At 33.9% G+C, this 13562-nt stretch overlaps 1 protein-coding gene across 2 annotated transcripts in view; it reads left to right on the forward strand.

The window, feature by feature from the left end:
- LOC116413606 (uncharacterized) overlaps positions 1–13562 on the forward strand; it is a 185494-nt gene that overhangs the window by 12798 nt on the left and 159134 nt on the right. Inside the window, exon 2 of one of the 2 annotated variants that reach the window (XM_052894434.1) lies at positions 9595–9760. The exons of the other annotated variant lie outside the window; for it this stretch is intronic. The gene's annotated coding sequence lies outside the window, so the exon portion shown is untranslated. The remainder of the gene's footprint in view (positions 1–9594; positions 9761–13562) is intronic. 2 annotated transcript variants of the gene reach the window in all.

Raw genomic sequence — 13562 nt, forward strand, 5'->3', positions numbered from 1 at the left:
CGGAGTAGACCACATTTCTTGCTTCAAATCTCTTATTCTTATATGCATGTCTCGCTTCATGTATTGATGTAACTCGTCTCTTTAAATAAGATGACGCTTTGTTCATATAATTTCATAATTAAATTGATCATTCTTTCATCATTTTAATTATGAAATTAATCTCTCCTTTTTCATTTCTCTTGTCGGTGCAACAAATTTGTGCAATTTCTTCCAGGTAGCTCTATATTAGGCCATATATTTTACGACATGACACCTAGAGTTTCTTTTATCTGTCCTCAGTCTTCCTTTTTTGCCCTCTATTTTTTCTTCTACTTTCTTTAAAAAATCGAGATTAATAGAATCTTATAATAATGTAATAGTACATTTATTGGGAACCAAAAAGACATGTAACAATTATATATTTCACACTAGGATTCCCTGTGTTGTTAAATCACGTGCTTATTTTTGCTTACAAATCATATTAATTAATAAACATAAACTATATAATTAATTTAGACATATACACATTTTTACAGACAAAGTTTAGTAAACCAATTAAATCTTTAGATTGTTAGTAGGATATTTTGCCACACACATGGCTTTAAAATAAATGTAAACATTTTAAAAAAAGTTAGGCTGTTTTATCGAAACAATTGTAGAGAAGTACACTATTTTATTGGTCTACTCGTTTGTCTTCCCGTGCATGTCATTAGAATAGAATAGAATAGATAACATTTATTGCCAGTAAACACACAATCACAATAGAAAATATAGAAAATACATATACAAGAAGTGTCCCGTACTAGGCAAAAGGAACCGACTCAGCTGATGCTGTGAGTGTCCCAGCGCAATGTGAACAGCTGCGCAGCGCTAGTTTTCAGCCAGTCCCTCTCTTGACAAAATGCAACAAAAATGCAGAGTACCACTGTAATTGCTTCTTACAAGAATTACTTCTTAAATAATATACTTCATAAAAAGAAAAGAAGTTTTAATTTGTGCCTTCATACATAATTCTTTTTATACATTACATGTATAATAAAATTAATTTAATTATTAAAAACCGAAAAATCTGGATTACATACAAATCCCTGACTGGACGAATCCCGGACATTATGCTAATGAGGCCATTTCCGGGAAAACCCAGATGAATGGTAATCCTACATGTGTTGGTTGACAAATAGACCAATAAATAAATAGAATGTAACAACATTTACGACAATAATAAAAATTTTTGGTGTTTAGAACCCTCTTTGTGTTACTAACGTATAGATAGATATTTGACATTTTAAAGGTCTCGATATATTATCAACGTTATTCCTTTCTTTTGCTATTTTAAAAACTTCAGCAAATCAATATAAATAAGATCAAAACCGATTGTAAGCTGAGTTTCGACCATTATGTGTTACTATGGCACACGCATGAGAGGAAAAAAATTGTTACATCTTTTATATATTTTGTTTTATTTTGTATAAGCATTCTTTTATCTCTTTTTACTGTGTATGTCTATCAATATCTGTTGTTATTTGGGTGCTGTAAGTAATGCAAATAAATTACATATCTATCTATATGTGAGCGCAACACTTTCGATTGGCTGCTTCTATTTGACTAATTCTTTCTTTGTTGTAATTGTCAGGCCAAGATTTGTATAAAGCAAATGTGCAAAGCCGGGAAGATAGCTAGTAATATAATTTAATGTTAAACCGTAACATAATTCTAATCACATCATTTTTTTTAATTCGGCATCAAATATTACAAGAGCGATTATAATTTCAATCGACTTTATTTAATTTTTAAATCTGAATTCGCAGCGTGTTCCTTTGAAACGCCATTATGCCATAACACTGCAACCGAAAAACAAGAATATACTAAAACAATGACATAAAACTGTCTGGAATAATGCCACATAATCGTGTATGGTCACGACTCACATCGCATTGTTTCCTTCGGCTATAAAACATCAGAGCGATAGAGTTACACGGACAGCCACGGGTGGGTGCCGACAGGGGCTCTTTGATTTCATCCATTCATGACAACGGCTTAACTTTCTTTTTAATCGTGATTTTTTATCATTAAAAAAGTTATTAATCTCATTGATCTTTTTTAATAATGAAATATTTATCATTAAAAATACAAGTTCGCCATTTGTGATAAAATTGCAATAGTAACTTTGCTTGTGTTTTTTTTGTAGTCCGCTATGCAATATTTAAGACATTACGTCCTCACTATTGGATATGTGTGGTGTGGTGGGAGTTATTTAATATATTTATAAGATATTTAAATTATTTATACATTTTTATGCTTTTTATTATTATATAATATAAACCATGTGGTCCCGGTATAAAATAGTCAACCCCTTCCTTTACCATGGATGTCGTAAGAGGCAATTAAGGGAACTTAATTTACCTCTTACTCACCTTACATTACCATAACCTAATTGTGGTTGCCAAGTCTCCTGCTAAGCGTAGCAAGCAGTGGCGTAACAATAGGGTGGCAGGGCTGGCAAAATGCTACGGGCCCCCGACCCAAAAGGATCCTGGCTGAAGAGGCCGCGAGCTCAGAATTTTTTTTTTTGCATTGTACCTGATTACTTTATTTTAATTGAAAAGTATTTTTTACTGATAGGGCCCCATCAAAAGAATTTGCCACAGGCCCCAAATGGTATAGTTACGCCACTGGTAGTAAGTACTAGTAAAACCCTCTAAGATGCAAGGCCCATGTTCACTATTGAAGAGTTAACGGGTGATAAAGTAAGAAAGAAGAAAGATATGATGATAATAAGTTTTATTATAATTTTTTAAGTCTGTAAGTAAAGCTCTTTACAAGCTAAATGTTCAAAACCTCGATCGATACTCGCACGTCAAAGAACCTTAGCTCAGCCTAATAACTTTTTCCAGCCTAATAAATACATTAAATGTTTCTCATACAATTAAGAAAGCAGCAAAAATATAATTTAAAAGTAATCATTGTTTATTATCTCTTGAACCTTGTGCCGATAACAAGTAGGTAGAAGGCAAAGTGCATATGTACTCAATTTTTTAGATGGCATGATCGAAACGTGCAATTTAACTAACTCCTAACATTGCAACTAAATTACAACTAAAACCGGATTTAAAAAAAAAATTACGATTTTGATATACAAATAAATATCCAGTTATGATTTTGGTTACAAAAATAAATAATACATACATACTTATCCATCACGTCATCAATGAGGTAGAAAGAAATAATGGAACGTCAAATGCTCCGATTCAAAGAGACCTTTTTACCTTTATTTTTGGCAAAAATAACAATGCAATTTTTTTCATTTAATTATAATAACTAGAAACGTTAAAAAGTACAAAATACGCAAATTAAACTAAACATCCGGATAAATTTGGACAGATACAACTGTACGCGCCACTAGGACATCGTAATAAAACTATATTCTCTTGACACTTTTTAAAACAGGGTATTAAGCGTCAGTTAAAGTGGAACAAACTAACGGTAAACAGTGAACATGCGCCAGGCAATGGGCGTGTTTACCTCCAGATACTGTAATCTCGAGTATCCATCGCTTCCGCGGACCAGGAAACGGATATACAAACGCCACCGCGAGGTAAACTGAGGATCTGATGAAATTATAATAAGAAATAATAAAACGTATTATATTTCGCGAAAAAACATTCTATGCATCTTTTTTTATACCACTGAGGTGGCAAACAAGCATACGGTTCACCTGATGGTAAGCGGTTACCGTAGCCTATGAACACTTGCAATACCAGAGGTATTACGCGCGCGTTGCCGACCCTGAAACAACCTCTTTACCCCCCTTTTGAAGAACCCCATGCTGTGTATCTCTTGGTAAACCTCGGCACGTTTATGAATGATGGTAATATTGTTATAAGTGACAAAGTCTAATTAAACAGAGTAATTAGAACGCCGTGCGGTCCTGGTATAGACTGGATGACCTTTTCCTTTCGTATGTGTGTCGTAAGAGGCGATAAACTGAATTTAACAGTCGAGAGATGGGCAGCAGCGTCCTTCTTAAAACACCACCAAAGCCTAACTGCGGTTGCCAACCCGCCTACCAAGCGTGGTAATTATTGGCAAAATCCTCCAAGGGAAGGCTAATGTTCAGCAGTGGACAGATAACGGCTGATATAATTATAGTTTAATAGAACTCTAATGAAAATTTCAACGATATTGGAAAAAATCGTAAATGTCACAACAGAGTCCTTGATAAAACAACGCAACCAACGATCTATTTTGCTTTGTAACTTTCAGATAACTTTATAAAGGAGAATGTTCTCGATTCTCCTGTATTATATTTACACAAAATACACTAAACTACAATACCTTAGTACATATACTAATAAATTCTAAACAAAAATTGAAAGAGTAGGGAAAGAATAAAATTTTGTTCACTTGGCCTAAATCTAACTAAACACGCAATTATATTCTGCGCCAATTATTTGGCTAGTACACCTACAGAACGGCGTTTTCCCTGCCGCTTCAACTAAGCCGCTAACTGTCCATAACAAGACTGTTTATCTAAGACCCGGAAACGCTCGAGGTTATATAATCCCTACAGCTGTACATGGTGTTATTGCCGGTGCGATAAGAAGAGATAGCGCATACGTTACAAGTCCTAAAAATACACTATATACACTATATTATACCAGAGGGAGATTTTGTACAAAAGTCGTTTGCTTGGATACCTCTGTGTCCATTCGTGTTTCAACTAGCAGTTGTGTTTGCATGGCTGTGTTTCGGTTTAAAGGGTGGGATATGGCGTGAATTTACAGGATGCAGAGGAATAACACCTGAGTCCTCAGGAACGGCAACGCATGGGGGTATCATGGGCGAAACAGTATACTCTGTTATGTTCATGGTACTGCTCATGTCTATAGGCGACGGTTACCACTTTCCATCAGGTGAGCCGTCAGCTTGTTTGCCATTCTAAGTTGTATAAAAAAAAACTTACAAAAACTCGCGATTAAAGTACTGGACGTATATGGTTTTTTTTTTATGTAACTCAGAATAGCAAACAAGCTGACGGCCCATCTGATAGAAAGTGGTAACCGTCAACTATAGACATGAGAAAATTTACTGCCATATCCCACCCTTCAAACCGAAACACAGCCATGCAAACACAACTGCTTCACGGTAGAAACACGCATGGGACAGAGGTGTCCAAGCAAACGACTTTTGTACAAAGTCTTCCTCTGGTAAATTACTTAAGTTTTGAATAAAATTTGATACACAGATAAATCTTTTATTTCGATACTACTTTATTTTTCGAATACTTTTTATTCGAATTCACGTAGGAAATAACTTGTTATGTTTACATAGCTAGTTAGTTATGTAATATTGTGTCTTAAAATTGATGTACAAGTACTTGTAGTCTAGTTGATAGAACTATTGCGATATATAACACTGATAACTGATAATTTTAGCCTAGACATATGTATTTACAGGCAATTTATTCCATTTAATCTATCTACACATAGATTAAATGGACTTTATCGATTATTTGCAAAGAGTAAATTTGAGAGTCTTTAAGTACCTTGTACAGATTAAACAGGTTATTATAGTGATTCGTACATAATAACTTACAGTACATACTTTAATGAATATAATCTCATCATCATCATCATCATCATCATTTCAGCCATTATCCGTCCATTGCTGGACATAAGTCTCCCCCATAGACTGCTATAAAGAACAGTCCTGAGCTACCTGCATCCAGTGACTCACTGCAATGTACTTCAGTCCATCACTCCATCTAGTCTGGGGGTCGTCCTACCTATGATCTCATAGTTTGTTTAAATTATTTAGTTTGTTTACCTTCATACATGTAATACCGCCAACTTAGATCGTCTAAAAGCCTCCAGTTAAAGACACTAGTACATCCCACTAGATTCAAACCGAAACACAGCCATGCAAACACAACTGCTTTACGGTTGAAACACGAATGGGACAGAGGTACCCAAGCAATCGATTTTTGTACAAAGCCTCCCTCTGACAAACATATTTATAAACTTTTAGAATTAATATTATATTAAATCATATAAGTTTATATGGAACTTGTATGGTCATAATAGGTCCTAAAGAAGCCGGATGATTGACGCATTATTTTTTTTTATACTGTATAAAAGTAACAAAGGACGGTATGAGCTTTGCGTTGCATAAATTAAGACCCTATTGCCATCTATTTACATATTTGTCTGATATCAATGTTAAGTCAGCTCGATGGGTCGTAACTTGATAAGTGATACTGTCACTTTACAAATTGTAGTGAAAACTCGTAACATGTATGCGCCATTCACTTTTATTTAAGGTCGCGTGTCTAGTGAACTAGAAATGTAAGTATTTAAAAGTTGAATAAATTAATCAATTAATGAAATGAATAAAAACTCTTTTTTTTAACGAATTTTAAACGTTTTAACGAATAAAAAACACTCTTTATTGTTCACCTCAAAGAGTAATACAGATTACCTAATAATATTTAAACACAAAGAACTTATTCCAAGTTCACTCTTGCGCCACCAGAGGGAGACTTTGTACAAAAGTCGATTGCTTGGGAGGATTTACCTCTGTCCCATTCGTGTTTCAACTGTGAAACAGTTGTGTTTGCATAGCTGTGTTTCGGTTTGTAGAGTTGGGATATGGCGTGAATTCACTGGGTACAGAGGAATAACACTTGAGTCCTCAGGAATGGCAACGCATGGGGGTATCATGGGCGAAACAGTATACTCTGTTATATCCATGGTACTGCTCATGTCTATAGGCGACGGTTACCACTTTCCATCAGGTGGGCCGTCAGCTTGTTTGCCATTCTAAGTTGTATAAAAAAAATAGTTTATTTTTTAGATCAAAATAACTGATTTTTAACATTTGAACTCAGTTTTTTTATGAAACAATTTTTACCTATATAGAGATTGTTTGGACCATTTAGGTTCCAAAAAATTACAAACAAACAAACACCTTTATAACACTAAGTACTAAATATATAACACTAAGGAATAAATACTAGTTCGTATAGCTCTTCTACTGATTTCAGCATGTCTAAGTATGAGGCTATGTAATTTGTATTGTAATGCATATGAATGGATTTAAAGGATGCGCCGCAATTAAGTACAAGGCTGCATATATACAATTACATACAAAGTAACATCTTATTTTTTTTTATTGTTGATAATGAAATGGTTAACCCGCCTGCGCTACCGGTATACACCGGCGGGGCACCAGTGAGAGATGATATGTGAGTATGAAGCAGGTCAGTTAGCCCATCGTGACGAATTCAAAAAGAATTGTTCACGTAGTTTCCAGGGGGAACCACGTGGAGGTCGACCTAATAGGGTATATTGCTATGGGCTGTTAAACTCCATTGCTAAAAATCCCTTTCCACCCAGTAACATCTTATTAGTTAGATATATATAAAGGTTTCTTTCTTTCTTTCACTTATAATTGAGAATGCTGGGAGAGAATGCTTTTAGCATTAAGTCCGCCATGTACACATATTTGTACTAATGAATAAATAAATAAATAAATCATTTAATATCAATCTTCATACCAAGCACCTAATTGTATAGTCAAAAACAATTTTTTTTTTTATTTTTTTTTTATGCAACTTAAAATAGCAAACAAGCTGACCGCCCACCTGATGGAAAGTGGGAACCGTCGCCTATAGACATGAGCAGTATCATGGACATAACAGAGTATACTGTTTCGCCCATGATACTCCCCATGCGTTGCCATTCCTGAGGACTCAGTTGTTATTCCTGTGTACCCTGTAAATTCACTGCCTTACTTACACTAACTTAACTGCAGTTGCCAATCCGCCTGCCAAGCGAGACAACTACTGGAAAACTCCCCTTATGGAGAAGGCTTATGTTCAACAGTGGTCAGTCAACGGCTGAAATAATAATAATAATACTCGTATATTTTTCTCTGCATTCATAAAGTATACCGTGTCTAGTTAATTTAAATTTTCATTAAAACACAAATTTAACTGTCACAGAGATATGAGTAATCAAGATAAAACCTAGACATAAAACCGCTGCGCAACCCTAATTTAATACGTAACCAAAACGACCTTGGCCGATTTTTATCTTGACGACACGAGAAATTTAGACAGTACGTGATATTACTTTATTCACGATCTATTCGTGTGCTGCCAAATGGATCGCAATGGAACCGGACCGTCTTTGATGTCCAATCGAGGTTTAATCTCTATTCAATTCTCCCAACGAAAAATTATGATAACCGCGATACATTTTAAAAGACATAAACAAGTTTATCTTTTAGATATTTACAATTGTATATTTGTTTCTAAAATCAAGGTCTTAATTACATTGACATAAATATTTTCGTGTCGATTCATTACCTAAAAATAACAATGTGATTTTATCACAATCTTGGTAAAAAGTCTCGTATTTTATAAACGTTTAAACGAAATAGGTAGATAGATGCTTAAAAAATTTAACTTCATTCTTTAATTAATAAAAAAAGAGATACTGTTAATCTCTCATTTTCTTATTTAAAACTGTAAAACTAAACTTATTTCAAAGCTAAGTTATAACTGAGAATAATAATAACTAAGAATATTGCATATACAGATTAGATTTAACTATTTCAAATTAGAATATGGCATCAAATATAGGTACTTGTATTACTTTGAAAAACTTAACCCTTCTTTGCATAATGGTGGAAATTTCCATTATAACATTGAATGCCTAAGAATTATTTAAAGTACAATTTCACTTTAAGTTGATCGTGTCTGGATACCTTTTTAATGTCCATTGCAAAAAAAAAACAAAGCTGTCAAATTTATTTTTATAACCATTTTTTCTTTAATTTTGAACATGAATTATATCACCTTGATTTATTACACCAAAAAAAAAAAAATTAATCATTCATTCAGAAGGGATAAAGAACAACTACTTGAATTATGACATCTGAAACTATCTGAGAAAATGTTCCTTTTGCAAGTCACTTAAAAACCCACTATTACAACATAAATAATTCTTAGTTTGTTAAATAATAGGCGTAACTACTAATATTTACTATAAACATGATTAAGTTCAATGAAACGCTCGTAAAACGCGCTTCCAATATTTATGATGCGTTTACACCATATAAAGTGCTATCAAACATCGTGTTTGTAATTACGGCTATTATATTTAATCAGCTACATACATTTAATTAAATACTAAGTACTTGTAACTTCACTTTGGATAATGGATTTTTTCTTTCTATGTATTAGATTTTTTAAAATTGCATTTTTTGTTTCATATATGTATCTGTAAATGGTAAGCTACCGAATGGACATGTTTTTTAATTTATGATAGCAAATATTGTCTTACTTTTGTTATATATATATATATATATATATATATATATATATATATATATATATATATATATATATATATATATATATATATTTAATAATAAAGTTATTATAAGGTAATAAATAGTAAAACAATTCATCTAGTGCTAAATGTATTACTAATAATGCATTACTAGTAATGCATTTAGCACTAGATGAATGAGATACAAAACGCGCGTCTTTTAGACGTTTCTGCTACTCGATACTCCATCTAGATGATCAAGCATCCATCAATATTTCAGGTACACTGAGTACATTCGTGGAACAATTCACACGGTAGCCGGTCAACAACTCATGTAATCGGTTATTGTACTTTCGAAGTGGAGAACGATTTGCGACGCTCACAATGCCGTATCCTAGGCTTGAAACGAACGTAGATAAATGTCAATACTAATTCCACGGTGAAAGGTAAGATGTTAAGCTTTACAAGCAATTAGGTACGGTGAAACTAGTTGTTGTATGGCATTGTCCGTGTGTTGTTGAGCCGCGGACCTCGTAAAAAGAATTTATTTTTAAACGATTTTTTCGCTTATTCTGAGTGTATTTTTTTGTTACATTTCGTAATCTATATAGTTTAGACCAATGTAGCTAGAGTATTTTTTTTTTGATGGGTGAAAATGGTATGGTAGCCCCGACTGCGCTAACGGTATACGCTTGCGGAGCACCAGTGAAGGGTGATAGATGAGAATGAAAACAGACCAGTTAGCCCATCATGATGAATACATCAGGAATTAACCATGATAGTTTCCAGGGAGAACCGTGAGGAGGTCGACCTGGTTGGGTATATTGTAGTTAGAGTATTAACTTTGTCACAATTGAATTTCTGGTCTTTGTTTGTAAAGTTGTCTGTTGTAGCTAATACAATATTTAAAACTATCTTTTTACTTATTACGAATTAAGAAGTAAAAATCAATAAACTTCTAGACACCGTATCGAGATAAAACATACATCAGATTTTAAGTTAGACCTTCAGGAATAGACCAGTAAAAACTGCATCGAATTTGGTGCAGTACTTTTAATGTGATATTGGGACAAACATACAGACAGACAAAAATTTTTTAAAATATTGTTTTGACATCTATTGCTTTTAATAGGATCCCTCATATTATTTTTTCTTAAATATTTTCAATGGCAACGCACGGGGTGTATCGTGGACGAAACAGTATACTCTGTTATGTCCATGGCACTACTCATGTCTGTAGGCGACAGTTACCAATTTCCATCAGGTGGGCCGTTTGCTTGTTCGCTATTCTAGTTGTATAAAAAAAAGAAGCCACTGATAAAAGCTAGCAATTAAAATTAAAAAAGAATTACATGTAATTCTTTTTTGAAGTGATAGACGTAAAGACCCACAGTGATTTATGGGTAGACGAATTTAAAACTGGGTACCAACAGCCCATATCAGTTTATTAAGTCTTCCACTTCCTACAAGAATAATTATTAACAGTCTCAAGAAACCGTATAGTGACCTTTGCTTCTGGTTTGTTGGAATTATGGCTATTTGACAATTTGAATTATAACCTCGTTAACATTTAGGTATAGAGTCAATGTCAGCGAAAGACTAACAACTTTTTGAATGAAATCCCAAACGGGTTTATCTATGTTGAATTATATCTATTTTTATTTCTGACTCTAGGTCCATGAGAGGTCGTACAGTAAGGATTGGTTACAATTTTTTTTATTCTGATATCGGAATGGTATCACTACATAGTATAGAACGAAGTCGCTGTCGCTGTCTGTCTGTCCCTGTTAAATGGTTAAATCTTTAAAAGTAAGCAACAGATTTTGAAGCGATTTTTAATAAATAAAGTGATTCAAGAGGAAGGTTTATATGTATAATACATGCATAATATTGTAGAGAAACACTGATAAATTAAGAGATTTCTAATGTGATGTCATAAATAAGCACGTTTTTTGCGCTTACATTGTAAACGCTGGTTTTTTTTTAATGGGTGATAATGGAATAGTAACCCCGCCTGCGCTATCAGGATACGCTGGCGGGGCACCAGTGAAGGATGATAGGTGAGGATGAAGCAGGTCAGTTGGCCCATCGTGACGAATTCAACAAGAATTGTACACGATGGTTTCCAGGGGGAACCACGTGGAGGTCGACCTAATAGGGCATATTGCTAGCAATGAGGCTGTCAAACTCCATTGCTAACAATCCCTTTCCCCCTGTAAACGCTGGTTGAACCCCACGAGATTAATAAAAATAATCATAAATCGATAAAAAAAAATAATAAAAACAATCTGTAAGTATATTCGTTTAGATAAAAATAATTCAAGTCGATTTACTGTTGGCGGAGTTATAAGGTAACAAACATAAACATAAATAAAACCTAATTAAGTACTGTCTTCTTTTTAAAGTCGGTTGAAAATGAAAATATTATTCTTTTTTTATTTGCTTTCTTATGTAAAAATACAATTATTAAATGGTTATTTCTTCGGACCGAAGACGAACTACGAAGTGTAATCTGTTACAAAAAAAAGTATATATATCTAATGCAGTAACAAATCAACAAAAATAGTTCTTTATAATTACTCCACTTCGAAACACTTTCCCTGATATGACAGTTTCTAAATTAGTCTCCCAAATACGAGTATAGGAAAACAAAAAACAAATAAAAAACTCTCAAATAAAGATTTTACTATTACTTTCAGCGTTACTGAGTGTTGAAGATTTTCCTACAGATAATGCTAGCCGGAAGAAAGCTTCTTGAGTGGCGACCGCGTACGGGCAAACGTAGTGTAGGACGACCCCCCACTAGATGGAGTGGCGATCTGAAATGCATTGCGGGCAGTCTATGGCTGAAATGTAGCTATCATCATCCACATAATAAAGTTATAAATTAACGGTGCCTGTACATGGGAAATATTTAAGAAAATATAATATGAAGGGGTCTTGAAAAGATCAATAGACGCCAAAACAATAATTTTTAGACATGTTTTACTGAACTAGGTGTTATCTTGCACAAGACCATCATCATCATATCAGCTTTCAACTTTTTTTTTATACAACTTTGAATGGCAAACAAGCTGACGGTCCACCTGATGTAAAGTGGTAACCGTCGCCTATAGACATGAGCAGTACCATGGACATAACAGAGTATACTGTTTCGCCCATGATACCCACTGTCCACTGCTGAACATAAGCCTTCCCCTTGGGGGATTTTGCCAGTAGTTGCCACGCTTGGCAGGCAGATTAGCAACCGCAGTTAGGATTTGTTGATATTTTGAGAGGGACGCTGCTGCTCATCCCTCGCCGTTCACCTCTTATCATCTTCTTACAACACCCACGAGAAAGGAAAAGATGGGGCCTATTTTATACTGGAACCTCACAGCAGAAAGCCATATCACTGGTTATTTGATAAGAAATAAACAAAATAATTAGGATTAAACAAAATCATTCTAATGAAATAACCAATAATTTTTAGAAATTTTGTCTGTCTGTCTAAAGAATCCACGGACTAGTGAGCATAACACTAGTAATATCTACAATTGTTATACGTATAGACAGCGTGACCATAATAAATCAAGATAAATGATATGCAACACACGGGATCCGATTACTCATAATGATGGAACATGCAAAAACTTTATCCATCGAACGTGTAGGGTGAAAGTGTCCGATTCGAGTGACTAATCGATAGGCAATGTAATTTATCACTATAGCCCATGACGGAGTTAACGGTGATGCGTGACACTGAATAAATTCATGGGATCCGTATCATAAACATTTAACTATTCAACAAAGCTGATAATTAAGTTTACTCAAATAGGAATTATTTTTATTTATTATTATTTTATAGACTGCAGTTCCCACGCATTGTCATTGCTGAGAACTATGGTATCACGTTTCTGTTCTCTATAATTTTACTACCCTTCGAACCAAAACACAGCCATGCAACACAAATGCTTCATAAAATGTAAAATAAGTTGAGAAATGAAATTAATTGCACTTTTTATTGTTATAATTTATTCTGTATAAAGGATTATATATCCTTACTACTTACTTATAAATTATAAATGTGAAAATGAGTTTGTTTGTTTGTTACCTCTTAGCTCCTAAACGGCTAAAGCAATCTATGTTAAATTTGGTATACAAGTACTATATAAGATACAGGTTACTTTTATATTAGTCATTGAACATTTTCCATTTACGTTAAAGCGTAAATTTATCTACTAAAATTTATCTAATTATGTTAACCTT

The sequence above is a fragment of the Galleria mellonella genome, unplaced genomic scaffold, assembly GCF_026898425.1.
Source record: "Galleria mellonella isolate WM207_F2 unplaced genomic scaffold, CSIRO_AGI_GalMel_v1 utg213, whole genome shotgun sequence".
Classification (NCBI taxonomy): Eukaryota; Metazoa; Arthropoda; class Insecta; order Lepidoptera; family Pyralidae; genus Galleria; species Galleria mellonella.